This window comes from Halichoerus grypus, chromosome 5, assembly GCF_964656455.1.
Source record: "Halichoerus grypus chromosome 5, mHalGry1.hap1.1, whole genome shotgun sequence".
Lineage (NCBI taxonomy): Eukaryota > Metazoa > Chordata > Mammalia > Carnivora > Phocidae > Halichoerus > Halichoerus grypus.
The window spans coordinates 180364498-180376922 of NC_135716.1; the positions used below are offsets into that span (position 1 = coordinate 180364498).

Below are 12425 nucleotides of genomic sequence, written 5' to 3' on the forward strand. Positions count from 1 at the left end.
TCCCGAGGAGCCCAATGAGCGTCCCCGCGCTCCCCCGAGCACCCTCCCCGTAGGCGGGAGGCCCCGCCCCATGGGCCGATTTAACCAATGGGCGCCCCACGGCCCCGCGGCCCCGCCCCACCCTCAGGTCCCTCCCCTGGCGCCCGGCCCTCCTTCCCCCCCCAAATCCCTCCCCCCCAACCCCGGGGCCTTGCGGTGGCCGCGCCTCCGCCGCCCGCGCGGAGCCAGGTGCCGCCCCCTCCGCCGGTCCCTCCCCCGGCGGCCTGGCGCCTCCCTCCCTCCCCGCCGCGGTGACTCACGGAGCGGGAGGCGGAGGCTCTGGCGGCCGCTCCCGCTGCTGCTGCTGCTGCCGCCGCCGCCACCGCCGCCGCCGCCGCCGCCTCTGCTGCTGCTGCCGCCGCCGCGGCTGCTCGGGCTGAGCGCGCCCCGGAACAGGCCGCCGCGCGCCGTGCGCGGACCCGCAGCCCCCGCCGGCCCGGCCGGGTCGGGCGGCCCAGGTAAGCGCCGAGGCCGGCCCCGCGCCCACAGCGCCGCGCCGGGGCTCGGGGGAGCCGCCGGCCCTTTGTCTCCCGGGGAGGGGCCGCGGAGGGCGCCCCTGACCCCTCTCGGACCCACGGGCTGGCCCCCGGCGCGGCGCCCTGGTCTGGGCCCGGCCTCCTCGCCCCGGCTGGTCGCCGCCGCCTCCCGCCGCTCGCCGCCCCCGACCCCGCCGCAGACCACCCTCCAGCCGTCCTCACCTTCGCCCCGGGGGCGCCTCCACAGGTGTCCGAGCCACCCACTCTGTGGTTCACCCCACCGCGTCGGCGCGGTTGTCACCGTCTGTCAGCACTCCAGGTCCCGTGCCCTCCTGACCGTCCCCTCACTTGCTCCCCACGCTCAGCATCCCGACCCTCCGTATAGAGCCCCTGCATATTTCCCCAAAGTAAATGCTGCCAAGGTCTGGCCGCTGGGCCGCCCTTCCTCTCTCTCGTGTGCCTGAACTGTCGCTTCCCCATTCCACCTCTCCCGGTGAGTGTTCCTGGAAGGTGCACATTGCGGGCACATGTTTCACCTGTGTGGTGGGTGTGCATATGTGAGCCTGCAAAATGAACCACTGGGAGCCCCAAACTGCACTTGTCACCTCCTTTTCGCCACCCCCACCCAACCACCTTCCTTATTCTTGAGCCTGGTAACCGAGGCACATAGATTGGTCTGGACACCCAACCTGTGTTAGGCCCCCATGCCTCCCTCTCTCTTGTGTGCTGAACTTGTCTGAGCAGTACCTGCGGTCAGGTTAGCCCCTGGGAAGGCGGGGGAGGCTTGCCTGGGCAGCAAATCAAGAGTTTTATGAATAATGAGATGTGTGGCTTGCAGCACCTCCTATCTGAGAATCTAAGTATGCTGTAGCTGTTAATTATTTTGTCTCCTGTCACTCAAAGAACGTAGGGAAGTGTGCCTGGCCGGCTGCTGGGTAAATTGAGGCATGGGCTGTGTCAGTATTGGACCTGGAGGCAAGTCAGAGTTTGTCCTGAGATTTTCTTCCCAAGTGCCTTGGATCTTAGCTCCCTGCTGCAACCACTGGGTTCTTGTTTCTGGTTTTGGGTAAATTGAGGCACGGGGTATGTCAGTATGGGACCTGGAGGCAAGTCAGAGTTTGTCCTCAGGTTTTGTTCCCAAGTGCTTTGGATCTTAGCTCCCTGCTGCAACTACTGGGCTCTTGTTCCTGGCTTTAGACCCTAAGTGGTATTCATCTTTTGGGCCATTAAAGTGTCCAAAGATACCAGTTTCCTCTGATTTAAAGCAGGACTTTGAATCATAAAAAAGGTGCTGGCTGTTAAAGGTCAGTGCGTCATTCATGGTTTTCTGGTGGAGTTAGTGGGCCTTGTAAATACAAGTTGCCTCTATAAGGTGGAGACTTACCCATCAGTGGTGAGTGCTATGTGACGTGCACCATGCTGAACCCTGGGGCTCCAGTGGTGAAAACAGACCCAGCCCCTGCCCGCCCGAAGCGGACACTCTAAAGAGGAGGGAGTAAACAAATAAGCAGACAAAATAATTTTAGTGGCGTTAAGTGCTATGAAGAACCAGTTTGGATCTTATTCCAAGTGCAGTTAGAAGCTGTTAGAGGATTTTAAGCAGAGAGGTGATAAGATCTAAGCTTTCAAAGATCTGTTCTGGCTGTTGTATAGGGACTGGATTGTAAGGCACAAAGGTAGAGGCAGGGATACCAGTTGGGAGATAGACGAGTGCACCTTCTGGGCAAGAGACGGTGGTGGCCTGGGGGACCAGGCTGGGGGTAGTAAAAGTGAAGTGAAAAGCAAAACTTCAGGAAACACTGACTCAGATTTATACGTCTAGCAGATAATTTCTAGATCATACTCAGGTTTAGTTCAGCTAACCTTGCTCAGCCCCATATTGTGAGCCACGTACTGTGCTAGACTCTAGGGATATAGACAAGAACAAGGTGAATAGGGAGTGGGCTCCACGTTATAACAATGTGCTCACGAAAGGGTCATCCCCTCCTTGATGGAAGAGGGTTTGTGGGTTTAAAAACCAGTTAGAGGTGGAGGAGCGCAGAACACACTGGGCTTCGTTCCCATATCTGGCTGCATTATTGAAATGAGAGTATTTTTATTGCCCTGCCGATGCTGTAAGATGTTGCTCAAAGAAATTGGGACTGTTCTCATGGTAGATGAGACGACCAGTCAGTGGCCATGTACTTGAACTATTAACCAGAATAAAACTTGATCTCTGTGCTGCTCACAAACTGTGCTGTCAGAACATGTGAGAGGCAGAGGACCTTGGGGGTTGTGTAGGCCAGCCCCCTCTTTTCTGGCTGGGGACCTGTGGCCCCTAGAGGCTATGTGACTCCTGAAATCCCATAGCAGTTTGTACATTTTTTAGTGGCACCTGCCAATTTCGACTTCTGTTTTAGCTCCAAATGTACCTGCATGACTCTCAGCTTTCTGAGGCTAGGATCTCTGGTGGATTCATCTTTGTGTCGCTCCCAACGTCAAGATCAGTGTCCTGCACAAAAAGTAAACTCATCAAATATTAGTTGACTTGTCTGGGTGTCTCAGCACCTAGAACTAGAAGCCAGGAATCCTGGCCCCGTCCCTGTCTTGTCATCAGACCACACTTCCCTGCAGATCCCTTCTCATCCAGGGTGCAGTACGGTGGTAAAGCCAGCCGTCTCCACCTCACTGAGCTCACAGAACAGGGCAGCCCCTCCTCGATGGATCTGCTCTCTCTCCAGCCCTGCCTATAGAGAACAGCTGTGGGGGCCGCTGGCCGAGTCCTTATTCAACACTCAGCAAAGCTGAAGTGTAGCTCTTTTTTTTTTTTTTTTTTAAGATTTTATTTATTTATTTGAGAGGGAGAGAATGAGAGAGAGAGAGCACATGAGAGGGGGGAGGGTCAGAGGGTGAAGCAGACTCCCCTCCAAGCAGGGAGCCCGATGTGGGACTCGATCCAGGGACTCCAGGATCATGACCTGAGCCGAAGGCAGTCGCTTAACCAACTGAGCCACCCAGGCGCCCTGAAGTGTAGCTCTTAATCAGAGCATGGACTTTGTGCCATGACTATCTGGGTTTGGATCTTGGTTTCTGCCATTATAAGCTATGTGACCTTCAGCAAGTAACTTAACCTCCCTGTGCCTCAGTTTCCCCATCTGTAAAATACTAATCCTTCAGGGAGTTGTTGGGAGGATTAAATTAGGTCATACCTGTCAGATGCTTAGAACAGCACCAAACACTTAGTATGTGGTTGGTTGAAGTAGTAGTTATCATTTCACTGTTATTTATCTGTTTCTTATTTGCCACCAGAAGCTCTTTGAGGGCAGAGATTTTGTCTTTTTTTTTGGTCTACTGTTGTAGTCCAGTGTCTAAACTTTGTAGGCACTCAGTAAATATTTGTTAAATTGAATGACGTATTGAACATCTACTTTATGCCAGGCCCTGTGGTAGGTGCTGGGGATATAGCCAAGAACAAGATCACCAGGATCCGTGGTCTAATGTAGATTATATTCTGGTGGGGGAGACAAATAGTAAATAGGTAAACAAAATAATACAGGATGGTGAAAAGAGATATGGGGAGAATAAAACAGGTCACTAAGATGGAGATGACTGGGATAGGGGTTGGGATCAGAACTCTAGCTCGCTCTCAGGAGGTGACTTTGAACGGGGACCCGGCTGATGGGCACAGAGGACAGCAGGAGCCATAAGTCCAGTGGGGCTGGAGTGTGGTGACCGAGGAGTTGACAGAGGCTGGATCTGTGGCCATGGTGAGGAATTTGGATCTTACTCATCAATTCTGAACAGTGGGAAGTCACTGCATGAGAACTCTTCCTTGAGGGTTCATGCTAGGAGAAAGAGCAGGATGCTAGCAAGAGCAGTGAGTGGGTTCTCCTTGTCCTGGGAAGGCTTTTGGAGGCCAGCAGGCTAGCAGTGTTGACTTTATTCCCATCAGGTTCCTCATTTCTCTCATTTCTGTGTGTGTGTGTGTCTGTGTGTGTGTGTGCGCGCGTGCACGCGTATGTGTATGTCCTGCAGATTCCTTTGAGCCTTCTTCCCCACACCCACACCTCCCCCCCCCCGCACCGCCAAGAGTGAGGATAATCAGTTTCTTGAGTTGAATGAATGAGCATTGCCAGCTCATAGCATCTTGCCTTATACCGTGGCGTGTCGTATGTTCTCTGCTCTTCTCTGTAGGAGTTAAAGCTTCTTTTTTTTTTTAATTAAATACCTCTCCCACCTTTTTATTTTTTTAAAGGTTTTATTTATTTATTTATTTAGAGAGAGAGCACAAGCAGGGGGAGCGGCAGGCAGAGGGAGAGGGAGAAGCAGGCTCTCCGATGAGCAGGGAGCCCGATACAGGGCTTGATCCCAGGACCCCAAGGTTGTGACCTGAGCCAAAGGCAGATGCCTAACCAACTGAGCCACCCAGGTGCCCTGAGTTAAAGCTTCTTATCTTGGCAGTGACGCTGAAATAACGGAGTTTTGCTGTTGGTCTCCATGTGTGCATCAGGGATGTCCACACACATGTATGTCACAGCATCTTTGTTGAGATTGACTGGGTAGCTGTCTCCCCCCAGCCCACCACCACTTCTCTTCCAGGCCCCTGCTCAGTATCACCTGGCCCTCTATAGAGGGTCTGGCCACACCTGTCACCCATGAACACCTGTTTGAGCAGGAACACGGTGCTACCTAGAAGGCGTTGGCTGTCTTTGGTCTGGGCTGAGTGCAGCTGGGAAGCTCAGCAGAGCACTCAGAGAAATGGCATTTAGAACCCAGGGGTTCGGTTGGCCAGGAATCCAGAGTTGGCCTCGTTAGACGGGGTGCTGTTGGCTGGCTTCTCATTCAGGCATCCCCCTTGTCAGTTGGTGTTCACGATGCCACTTGCTCTGCTAACCTTGAGGGGCCAACACACGTCAGCGGGGATCTAAACTTGGTGTTGCAAGTCACTTTCAGGCTCCTGGGACATTTCATTGGCAGAATCCAAAATGCCTGTTAGTCGTATGTCATCTGCAGCCTTGTAAAAACTAAGCCCAGGGTGGGTGCAGCCCTTTTTTCAAGTAATTTTTTTTTCAATGAGAGTGATGTGTGCTCATTGAGAAAATGAACGAAAATGGCATTTTACGTACATTATCTCATTTAATCCTCACCCTGGTTTTGGAGATCGCACCATTAGTTCCATTTTACATATTCAGGCGCTGAGGCCCGCAAAGGTTAAGTAATTTGTTAGAGATCAAGCTAGTCAGGAACAGAGTCAGGATTCAAACCCAGGCAGTGTGTCTCCTGGTCACGAGCTCAGAGCCCCATGTCAGATACTGCTTCTCAGCAGAAACGGTAGAGAAGAGAAAAGTCTCTCAAGCCCGGCGTGGGTGACACTGTTCGGGTAGCGAGTTAGCTGACTGCCTGCTGCGAAGGGTTTGAATCCTATACCCTTTCCCTGTCTCATCTGACCTTGGGCAAGCTAATTAACCTCCCTTTACCTTACTTTCCCCAACTGTAAATGGGGATAATGATACTTGTACCTTCAGAGCTCCCAGGGGCATTGTGATGTTTGAGCCAAAGTGCTTTTGAACTTCTTTTATGAAAGGGCGCTGAGCACCAATTGCTGTTATAACTCGGTTATTAAAGACCCATTATGCCCTGATCCTCCATGAAGCCTTGTTAAAAGGGAAAGACAACAGTCCCCAGAGGGAGAGGTGTCCTTGTGTGGTGGACACAACTGGACCAAAGCATTGTTTTCCTCCTTCCGAAGTTTCGTAAGGATTGAGGGTCATGACTGTTTCTCCGTTTTTCCTGGTTGTGTCGTAGTGTATAAGCTTCTGTAAGCAGGTCTGCATGCCTCATAACATGATTGAGGACTACTGATGGCAAGGCAGAGAAGGGGGATAAAGGGCTTGGTTTCTAATCCTGGCTATGATGTCTTTATAAGATAAGCCAAAAACACAGAGATACCAAGAAGTGATGGCCTTCTTCCATTTGTCCTTCTTCCTACTCTCCTTCCTTCTAATGATTCACTGATTCAATTAATAAATATTTACAGAACTTTTATTACGATCTGGGCTCCATGGTAGGCACTGGGAATATTGTGATGAGCAGAGTAAAAATAGTTCTTCCCCATGCAAAGCTTATAGTCTAGGGCCAAGAGGCTTATTATCTAGATGGAGTCATGTGAATAAAGAAAGAATGTGTTGGTGAATGTTTTGAACTCTCAGGGAAGAGTGAGGATATAATTTCCAGGTGTACACGTTGGCTCCCCTGGGTACCTGCCCTAGGTGGGCCTTAAGGTGGAGGACTGTGTTTGGCTTCCCAGAAGAGCAAGGGGAGAGTTAATAGATTAGAGCCCTTCTATGTCATGCTTAACAAAAGCTGCACTTGGTGTGGGCAGTAAGAACTCATTTCTACTGAAAGCCTCAACCCTTTGTTACTTGAGTTCAAGTCAGGAAGCAATGATCATAGGCTCTTCCCCAATTTTTTTTTTTTTTAATTTATGCCACCAATCTGGTGCCTTTCTTTATGCCTTGTCTCTCCTGCCTGTCAGGTCTCCCTCTGCCAACTCTGGAAAGCAGGTATATGGCAGCGGGTGGGCTATGGCGCTAGTGCTTGGTGCCCTCCGGCAGGCCCACGGGGTTCCCGAGGGAACTGGTGCCTGTAAACACCTGTGTGGGGTCAATTTATACACAGTGGGGTGGGAGGGTTATTTCTTCCCCAAGTCTTCTCAGCATCAGGCCTCAGGATCCCTTCAAAGAGTGAGGTCAGGGAGGCCCAGCAGGTCATGGGAAAGCACACAGCGTTCTTCCTCTGTCCCTCCAGCAGGGTTGGGGTGGAGAGGGCAAAGGGCTGGCAGAGGCATCTGCCCATATTCAGAGTGAGAGGAAGACCCAGGACAGCATACTCCTGGGTGATGTTACTTTCACCCGGCCCCTAACATGTCACTGCCTTCCTGGGGCTAATCAACTGCCCCTTCCGCCTGGGGGCTCATCACCATTTGCTGCCGGATCAGGAGGAAATGGCCGGCCTGGCAAGAAGACCAGGTCACTCAGTGTCCCTGGACTTTTTTTTTTTTTTTAAAGATTTTATTTATCTATTTGACAGAGAGACAGCCAGAGAGAGAATACAAGCAGGGTAAGTGGGAGAGAGAGAAGCAGGCTTCCCGATGAGCAGGGAGCCCGATGCTGGGCTCGATCCCAGGACCCTGGGATCATGACCCGAGCTGAAGGCAGACGCTGAACGACTGAGCCACCCAGGCGCCCCCCCCGGACTTCTTTAAGTGTGGCTGGAGCCCACAGTGACGCTGGTTCAGCCGGGAGAATGTGACCCACTTCCATGTCCTCTCCCACATGGAGAGCTGGGTGGGAGGCTTTTGGAGACCAGCTCCAATTAAGGTTTTTTTCAGGCCCGAGTATCTCCTGAGTATCCCACCCACATGTTTCCTGCTGCTGGAATCCTGTGGTCCGTGCCCCTGAGCTGAATAACAGCTCCAAGACAGATGAAGTTACTGCCTCATCATCCCGCAGTCCTGGATTCTGCAAGCGAGGCTTCCTGTGGGAGTCAGGATCCCTGTGGGTTCAAACACCTTTCCTGATGTGGGCCCCACCCTTGTTCTTCCTGCTAAATCACCAGGCAAACCAGAGGCCCGGTTTCCAAGGACATGGGTTCGCCTTGACAGCCCCCCTACCCAGACCAAGGCTCACAGCCCCCTGCTCCAGGCAGCCCTGGCTTCCCACAGACCCCTCCTGACCCTCGCCTCTCACAGAATGTTCTTCTGCTGCAGGAATATGAACTGAAACGTGTTTCGGACCTTCCAGGTTTCTTCTATTCTCTTCAGGTAGAGAACATTTGAATGATTTTCTCTTTGTGATTTTGTTTCTCCTGTGGGGATGGGGGGGTGGGTGGAAGAAGGCTGATTTATAGCCTTGAAGATGTGAAAACTACCAAGATGATTTGGGGGTTTTAATCAGGTAAAAGTGGTAGTTCTGAGCCCTGGAATGATCCAATCGTATTTACAAAGGTGGGAGCAAAAGGTGGTAGGGCAACTGCAAGGTCAGCTCGGGTAAGCCATGACCTCAGACCGTGTGCTCAGCTTCCCAACTGAGACAGAGACTGTGTCGTCTCCCCCTCCCCCTCGCCCCCCACCCGTGTCTGTCCCCGCTGTTGCCGCTGCCCGGGGGCCTCTCAAGGCACACGGCGTTCCTCCAGCCGATCGCTGGAGTTGGAGGAAGATGGGGTGCCGGTGATTTTTAGGAGGACGTGGTGGGGCCTACAAGCCCGCAGGTCGGCTCTGGGGGTGTCTCTCCAGGGCCCTGGCTCTGCTTTCCTGCACAGAGCAGCCTTCTGGAGCTCACGGGAGAGCGGAGTCGGCCAGGACAAGTACAGAGTCCTTCTGCACCCCCCAGGGTGAAGCGGCCGCTCTGCCCGAGAGGCTGTGTGCCCCGTCACCTCATTTTTGTCGCAGCTGTTGGCTGCCCACGTTCTGTCTCGTAGGGAGAGAAGAGGTTTGTTAGGCCTGAGAGCCACGACCGAGGAGCTTGAATGCCCCCCACTAAGCACTTCCTGGGCCGGCGGGACCACCCAGAGGAAGAGCTCTCTCTTATTCTTGTCTTCTGACCCCCTTCCCCTTCCTTTAAAAAATAGCATTCATTTCTTTTGGCCTGGGTCATCGAGACATAGTATAGAATTCAAAAGGCCATATAGTCTTCCTTCCTGGCTTCCCAGCCCCAAAAGAGACCGCTGTCAGCCAGTGTCCTGTGTGTCTTAACCAGAGACATTCCACATGTGTGCGCATGCTTCGTGCACAAGCGTGATCACACGCATGCCTGACGTGCCCTGTTTGTTTGCACACCTGTCATACACAGTGTTCTGCATCTTGTTTTTTTCACCTCACAATAAGTACTGGAACTCATTCTGTACCAACACCGTCATCATTGTCATCATTCAGCTAATACCTCTCGAGCACTTCTTGTGTGCTGGGTATTGCTTTCTTTTCTTTTCTTTTTTTAAATAGACTCCACGCCCTGTGTGGGGCTTGAACTCGTGACCCTGAGATCAGATGCCCCATGTGTGCTGGGTATTGTTAAAAGTGCTTTACTTATATTACTCATTTACTCACAAAAGTCCTGTGAACTAAGTACTGTTATTGTCTGCAGTTTGCAGATGAGTAAACTGAGGCATGGAGAAGTTAAGTTATATCTAAGGTCATTTAGAACTGTCTTACTCATTTTAATGGTTCCATGGCATTCTTTTGATTGGTTGTATTTTATTTTATTTTTTTAAAGGTTTTTTATTTTATTTATTTGACAAAGAGAGAGCACAAGCGGTGGGGGGGGGGCAGGAGAGGGAGAAGCAGGCTCCCCACTGAGCAGGGAGCCCGATGCGGGGCTCAATCCCAGGACTCTGGGATCATGACCTGAGTCGAAGGCAGACACTTAACCGACTGAGCCACCCAGGCGCCCTGATTGGTTGTATTTTAATTTCTTAAAACCAGTCCCCTGTTGGTGAGCTTTTAAGTTTTCTGTCTTTTATTACTATGAACAAGGAATATTCTTATATACACATTTTTGTGCACTTAAGGGTATCTATAGGATAAATTCTAGCTGAATTGCTAGAGCAAAGGGTGCATCTATTTAGATTTGCAGTATTGTCGGGGCGCCTGGGTGGCTCAGTCGTTAAGCGTCTGCCTTCGGCTCGGGTCATGGTCCCGGGGTCCTGGGATCGAGCCCCGCATCGGGCTCCTTGCTTGGCGGGAGGCCTGCTTCTCCTTCTCCCACTCCCCCTGCTTGTGTTCCCTCTCTCGCTGTGTCTCTCTCTGTCAAATAAATAAATAAAAAATATTTAAAAAAAAAATTTAGATTTGCAGTATTATCAACTCATTCTCATGGAGATGGTAACATTTTATATGCCCATTAAAACTGTATATGCCCATTAAAACTGTACACGAATACCTATTTCCCCCATCCCTTGGCAGAAGTTGTCAAACTTTTTTTTTTTTTTAAAGATTTTATTTATTTATTTGACAGAGAGAGAGAGTACAGGCAGGGGGAGCAGCAGGGAGAGAGAGAAGCAGGCTCTCGCAGGGAGCCCGAAGAGGGGCTCTATCCCAGGACTCCGGGATCATGACCTGAGCCAAAGGCAGATGCTTAAACGACTGAGCCACCCAGGCGCCCCAGCTGTCAAACTGTTTAATTGTTGATAATCTGATAGGTTAGAAATGGTATTTCATTATCATTTTAATTTGCATTTTCCTTATGGAGAAATAGAGGAATTTTTCAGTTCATAGCTTCAAGAGCCATTTATGAGCAATGTGTTACACTGTTAGCTCATTTCTTTCTTGAGCTGGCAGTCTTTTCTTATTGATCAACAGGTGTTCTTTATATATTAAGGAAGTTTGTCCTGGGGCGCCTGGGTGGCTCAGTTGTTCAGCAATTGCCTTCGGCTCAGGTCATGATCCTGGGGTCCTGGGATCGAGCCCCGCATCGGGCTCGCTGCTCAGTGGGGAGCCTGCTTCTCCCTCTCCCGCTCCCCTGCTTGTGTGCTCTCTCTCTGTCAAATAAATAAATAAAATCTAAAAAAAAAAAAGTTTGTCCTATGGCTGTGATATACATTACACATAGCTCAACAATTTGTCATTATTCTTTTGATTATATATTTCTTTCCATGCATAGAGTTTTGATTTTATATGATCAGATTTTAAAATCTTTTATAATGTTTAGGTTTCACTTCATACTATTTTCTTGTCCCACTGTTTTCCTGCATTTTCATGCAATATACCTACTCTCTATTTTAGATATTTATTATTTATTTATTTATTATTATTTTTTTATAAGATTTTATTTATTTATTTGACAGAGAGAGACACAGCGAGAGAGGGAACACTAGCAGGGGGAGTGGGAGAGGGAGAAGCAGGCTTCCTGCAGAGCAGGGAGCCCGATACGGGGCTCAATCCCAGGACCCTGGGATCATGACCTGAGCCGAAGGCAGACGCTCAACGACTGAGCCACCCAGGCACCCCTCTATTTTAGATATTTAAAACTTTGTTCCACAACCAAGGGATCAAACCCGGCATCACCAGAGATGGGGCGAACCAGGATTGGGTGCCACCAGTGGGGTGTTGGCAACAGCTGTGAGAGCTTCTTGCCAAACAGTTAGTCTTATTCTTAATTCTAGGGATTCTTAGGCAAATCTAGATTGTGGGATGTCCTAAACACTACGTTCCTGGACTCTAAAAAATGTTCATGTCGTGATAGACAAAGAAAAGCTGGTGAACCATTCCAGGCTAAAGGAGGTGAAAGAGCATGGGGATTGAATGCACTTGAGATCCTCCGTTGGATCCTGGATTGAAAACCAGTGATGGCTGGAGCGGGAAGCCTGCTTCTCCTTCTCCCTCTGCCCCTGCTTGTGTTCCCTCTCTCGCTGTCTCTCTCTCTGTCAAATAAATAAATAAAATCTTTATTTAAAAATAAATAACTAAAATCTTTAAAAAAATTAAATAAAACCAGTGATGGCCACACAGGGCGGCTTGGAAACTGGGACATGGGTGTACATCACAGAACACTACTGGGTCAATATGAAATTCCTTGGGGGCGCAAATAGTGTCCTGGTTATATGTGGGAGGATGGCCTTAGGAGATAGCAGTGAGACATTTAGCAAAGTATCGTGATGTCTACAGCTTACTTTCAAATGGCTCAGGAAGAAAAGCAGGGTACACACCCTGGTGTGCCCACAACATGGAGCGACATGACTGAGACGAATGTGGCAAAATGTTAGCGAGCGGTGACTCTAGGGGCAGGTATTGGGATGTTCCCTGTACCAATCTTTCAGCTTTTCCATGGCTTTGACATTTGTCACAATAAAAAGGTGAGGAGAAAAAAAACCCCAACTTTGTTCCATCTGGGATCTATTTTGGTCTGGTTCTCCTGGCTTTGCCTGGCGCTCCTGGGT

At 50.4% G+C, this 12425-nt stretch overlaps 1 protein-coding gene across 2 annotated transcripts in view; it reads left to right on the plus strand.

The window, feature by feature from the left end:
* Window positions 1–358: 358 nt before the first annotated feature.
* CTNNBIP1 (catenin beta interacting protein 1) overlaps window positions 359–12425 on the plus strand; it is a 49646-nt gene continuing 37579 nt past the window's right edge. The window contains exons 1-2 of one of the 2 annotated variants that reach the window (XM_036090531.2): window positions 375–497; window positions 8263–8316. The gene's annotated coding sequence lies outside the window, so the exon portion shown is untranslated. Of the gene's footprint in view, window positions 498–8262; window positions 8317–12425 lie in introns of both variants that reach the window. The other variant, XM_036090532.2, reaches the window with a different exon arrangement.